Source organism: Passer montanus, unplaced genomic scaffold (genome assembly GCF_014805655.1).
Source record: "Passer montanus isolate IOZ18808 unplaced genomic scaffold, ASM1480565v1 scaffold36, whole genome shotgun sequence".
NCBI classification, from domain to species: Eukaryota; Metazoa; Chordata; class Aves; order Passeriformes; family Passeridae; genus Passer; species Passer montanus.
In genome coordinates, this window is record NW_024368374.1 from 564,748 (window position 1) to 570,647 (window position 5,900).

The following is a 5,900-nucleotide window of genomic DNA, read 5'->3' on the forward strand; positions in this document are numbered from 1 at the left end:
CATTTCCAAAGTGCAAATGTAGTGTACATGGGGTGTAGTCAGTGACTGGGCGTGTATTCACTAAGAGAGCTCATTTTGTCAGGGACTGTACTTAGTACTTCTTCACTTCTATAGAGTGATTAAATCTTCTTTTTGAAGGGTTATGTTCTAGTTTGTTGTAGGTCAGCCCAGTCACATAGGCTGTTCCAGCTGTAATACAATATGACTAGCTAACAAAGTGTTTTTGTGAAGTTTGCTACCCTTATTCACAACTAGAAGCAATCATGGTAATTGTCAGGTTACAGCAATAACTGGAGCATATTTTACTAGGTTTAGGTTGCATGTGCAGTAGCCACAGCTACTTGGTATTTTTTTGTGGGAAGATTTTTTTTTTGTTTGGTTGAGGGTTTTTCTCTTTTTGAGGGTTTCCTGGCTTTTTTTACAAGACTTGAAACAGGTTTCCACTTTATATTTTACAGGGTTTGGGTTTTGCTGGCTTTCTCTATTAGCAGTAATAGTCCCCTAGTTTAGCAAACACAACTGTCCATTACTATGAAGCAGCTCTGAGTTGGTGATTGTTGCCTTTGGCTAGAAGGGTGGGTGACACTAAAAGAGCTCATAGGATCCTCAATGAAAAAGTAACACAGAAGAAAATGAGAACTTGTAAGAAAGAACAGAAAGAACAGAGAACTCATGCATCAGAACAAATAAAATAAATATTTCCAAAGCCTCAGAATGAGAGACAATTTTAATGAAAACTATTAACTCCTATAGAATAAAAATCAAAGTCCACCCCATTGCTTTTTGATATTTACACAGAAACCAGATGGATTTTGTAGCACAGAAAATATCAAAAGACTGCAATGAAAGATGGAAATCTCATAACAGATCTTAGACATGAAAACCTCTCTATGAAAAGTTCTGACCAGCAGGTATTTTGTTGTGAGCTACCATTAGCCTCAAAGTGAGCATCATATATAATTTCTGTGTCATACTGAACGCTATAATTCCCTTGGCAGAAAAAACAAGAGACGAGGTCAATGAGGATGAAAAGAGAGCTGCAAATACTTATACATCTTGTAAACAAACAGTTTGGAATTGTTCTACTACTAAACACAACAGAACCGATCATAATTGGTAATTTCTGATTCAAAACAATGTCATTATTTTGTCAGTCTTTGCTTCTATTCATGATACCAAATTACACTTGCAAATAAGGAATTATTTTTCTGCTACAGAGCTTTTTATTTTTTAATGTTTCATGCATGTATTTTAGATTACAATTCATATATTCTAGTTAGCAGCAGAATTTATATGCTTCTATGATATAATATATAAGTGTACAAGACATAAAAGGGCTTATACAGGAAATGTGGTGCTGTGTAACAGAAATTATTTTAAACCTTTGTGCTTCCGTCAACAACCAAATACTAAAATCTGAAAAAGAAGGAATTGCAATGTTTGCCTGGGGGGTAAGTGGGCCAACCATCTGGTTTTAAATATAGCAAGACAGTCAAATTGCTGTTTGTATTATCATGAAAGCAAAAGCAGTTGCAGTGGAACCTAGTGGTAGGATATTTCAGACAGAGACTAACCTGCTTGTATAGTGTTGGAGTGTTGCTGAAGAGTCTTCTGAGAAGAAAATCCAAGCTCATGCAGAAGCAATTTCTGACTCTGCCAGTTTCACCCTGGATAAAGCCAAGCAATGTTCAGAGTACTTGCTATCACTTCTGTCAAAACCAAAAACATTGAAACTCATAATTAATTATTGTGTTTAGTGAAATATTACATGAGCCCAGCTGGTCACAGCAATAGGCAAAGGTACCAGTTTTGGCTTCTTTCACTATTGGCATTTTTGCCACATCTCATCAAAGGGCTGCAAAGTCTTTGCTCCTCCCCATCCTTCTGATATAGCTTTCATGCTGGGTCTCCATGATGAGTGTTATACTCCAATCAATATCTGCTTCTTGATTCTCCTGCTTCTAGTTGAAGAATAGTATATCACATCACCTGTCTTCCTGTTAATTAAAGGAGATCCTGCTTGTGACATTTATATAACAGATTAAAAGATAATGTAATAAAAGAAAATGCTGCTAACTGGCAGCTTCAACACAGCTCTTCACCATGAGAATTTTCTCTAATTCAGCTGTTTTACATACAACATAGCAAGGATAATTAAGCTGTAAGGGAACAAAGAGTGAATTGACATGACAACCAGTGGATCAATTACTGAACAGGAAGCCTTTTTAAGACCTGGACAAAGGTAAGGAGATCCAGCCCAGTGTGTCTTCACCTGCATTTCTCTGTTAAGCCCCTGAATGTTAAGCAATTTTGCCCATTGAGGCTATTGCCTACGGAAGTAAATGTCCAGGACTGTTCTCTGATGTCCAAGTAACTCATACAGAACTGCCCACATGATATATTGAATGGCTAAACCCTTGAAAATAAGATGACCTCAGTAAACAACTATTTTAAATGCCCCTAGTCCTTTTGAATACTGGACACTGGTACAGCATAAGCAGTAGACATTTAAGTGCATAGGAACATTCCTTCACTGGCACAGTTAATATAGTGAGAACTAGTGATTACTTCAGAAGATAAGAAGCAACTGAACTGATGTGGTCTAACAAATTCCCATGGAACAGAGCAGGAAAACTGGGTCCTAGACTGATTATGACTTCTATTTCATAAGGGATAACCTTCCCTCTTTCTATTGATGGTAGTCTGTAACATCATAAAGAATAAAAATTCTGAGGCTAGGAGAACTTGTCTTCAGCATGCACTTTCCACACTGTGAAAAACAATGAACTCATATTTGCTGAGATGTCTATTTCATATACAAACAAACCCATCAGTTTCAACCTTTTCAAAAGTGTGCAAGAAATTAAAAAGAAAGATTCTCAGTTTTGCACCTTAATATGAAAAATCTCTGATTTCTTTAAAGACAGTGAAAATCAGTAATTGAAGCTGAAAAGCAGGCTTCAAATTTCTTTTCTGATGTAGTGAGACTGAGCCGTAATGCTCAGTACACCACAACTCCTAGGTGTGCACATTGTGAACCAGACACTTTCAGACATATGGAATGAATAAATCTGAGCTGAATATTTTTATGAGTTCCTATTGCATGTTTTCTTCCCAAATGTTTTCTGAGCATAAGGACTATCTCAAGATGAATTACTTTTTCCTCCCTTCCTAATCACTCCTACAGTCTTACTGAGTTCAACACGTCAGCAAAATAGGTGGCTAAAAGGAACAATAAGAAACAAACCAAAAACTCCACAGATTGGTGAACTGTCTACATTTTCCATCTATAGAAGTCATTCTATGGCAAATATGCCTGATATTTTTCCTGCTCTGGCACTGGTATACTAACCCCTTCTCATGTTCCCAGGGGTATTTGCATTCTCAGAGGGTTGGTAGATCTTCAAGGTCTACACTTCACAAGCTGTACTGAAGGCTTTTGACGTTGCAGTTCATCAGATGATCAAAGTCTTCATTTGAAGCACTCTGAGAACTACTCATATAGTGAGAGGTATTCAACAAATCTTCCTGTGTCAAGTGTGCACTGTAACCACAGAACTCATGAAAAAAAAGGAGAGAACTCATCCCAGGAAAATTTTATAATCTATACCTTGGTACAAGTCTCTAGCCACACTTTAAAAGAGGCTGAGGTCCCAGTTGAAGATAGGCACCTCTGGTGGTCTCAGAAAAGATTTTAGTTTCTTGGAAATAAGAAAAATTATTTCTATCACCAGAATTTTTTCTCTGCTTTCCTGTGGTTAATTTGGAAGTGTCTCATTGGTAAAAAATAAGGCTCCCATGCTTGTGTATCTAATTCCTGAGAACTCCTCAGGTAGGGATGCAATGTATCTAAAAGCTAGGTCTTGCTACCACAAATTCCTCTGGGAATCTTAACCTTAATGTCTGCTGCTGCCCATTTAATGACCCATCTTTTTGGAGATTTTCTGGATGTCAGTGGAACTTGTCCCTAGACAGCCTGGCAAACCTCCACAGAGAACCTCTATCTTGTGCCTCTCTTCAAGTTCACAGTGTCAAGTTCATGACAACTCATCGCAGAATTAAAAACAATTATCCTTATTGCATGATATTTATTACAGTGGGAAAACAAACATGTAAATGACAAACAATTTCCAGCAGAGCAGATTACAAGTCATGACCTGTTTTAGTTTGGGAGCACACTTGAACTATCCATTTGCAGTGCATAAATTGCAAATCTGATGCAGTATTGACTGATATAATCAAGCAGATTTTGTAGCACTCTCTAATATTTCAGGCACAGCTGAGCTTTACTGACTTAACCTCAAGTATTCAAAAAATTACTGAAAGCCTGAATGAATGCAAAGTAGCACAAGCATTCCCCATCAGATGGTTACCAACAGTGTGACAGATATATTAAGCAGAGATAATTACTGCTCATAATCCAAGAGACAGGATTTTTTTGGTGCATATGTTTGCTCATGCAATGATTACCATGTATAAGAATGAGTATACAAGGCAATAACAGATTTCTTCCCTTTGGGAATGTTTGTGAGTCATATTACAATAAAAAATGAGTTCTTTTTGCACATGTACATAAAAATGGCACTTATTATGTAAATTCAGTCTGCCCAGGCATTAACTTACCTCTGTTACTGAAAAATATTTCTGTGTAAGGCCCCCAGGTCCACAATGCGGGGGTGCAGTTGAATGACTTTCCTATCATTCACATAAAAATAAATTAATTAAAATGGAAGTGATCATGAATCAAGTCTATGAAGATATTGTTATCCACATAAACTGTCTTAATATAGCCTAATTTATGCAGAAAGTCTATCTAATTACCATAGCGCATTGAGATTTCTGGGATGGCACAAACATTCAAAATAAAGCAGAGTGATTATCTAATTAATGTTTAATTGTAACTACCAGTTGCTGTCCATCATTGTCAAGTCTCTGGGTGCTTAAGCCTCCTTTTTTCTTGTCCAAACATAAAAGTTCCAAAGATTTACAAAAGGGTTTGGGATTTTTGGAGGGGGTTTTTTTTGTTTGTTTGTTTTTAAGAACACAAAGAAAGGCAAGCTCAGAGAAAAAGAAAAATCATCTTTGTTCTGCTAATCCACAATTTAGGGATGTCCCAGATACTCGGCTTCAACTTGTCTTTGGAGTAGAGCTGTGCTTTCAAATTTTTAAATTCTTCTCCCACAGGATAATTTTGTTCCTTCACTAAGAACTTCAAAATAAATTTTAACCTTTTCTATTTATTTTTAAAATGCGATGTACTTGTTTAATTAGAACAACTTTGCACTGTAAAATACATGAAATATAAAGCTAGTGTTTCATAACAAACAAAACATTATGAAACAGTAACTTAAATAACTTGGTAGAATCGTTTAGAAATATATATATATATATTATTTCATTGGGGTTTTTTTAATTGCTGGCTTTTATTTTAATTATTATCAAATATTTTATAAGGAAAAATGTGCAAGCAATTTTGGTTTAATATGTTATAAAATAAATCTAGTCTGGTTTTATTTAATTAATTTATTCACTATAGTTAATAACATCAGTGGTTGAGCCACAATTCTTGAGACAAGTTGTGAAAAAGAAACTCATGGGACAAAAGTAGAATTCAAGGTTCTATTCCTGGCAAGATCTTGGGTGGGTAATATTAATGCTTCCCAGGTGTGCAAAGATTGATTTGTTATAAATGTCTGGATACAGCTGAGCTGCTGAACAGTGCTCTGAGACCTGTACTTTAGGAAGATTCAAAAACTGCATTTTCCTCCAACCTAGTCAGGCAGATAAGAAACACCCTACACAGATTTGCAGTTAGCACCAAACTGAAGACATGGTGGGTCACCACCTCATTTTAAAACAGTGCCAAGAATGCACACTTCAGTTGAAGGAGGTAGAGCCTT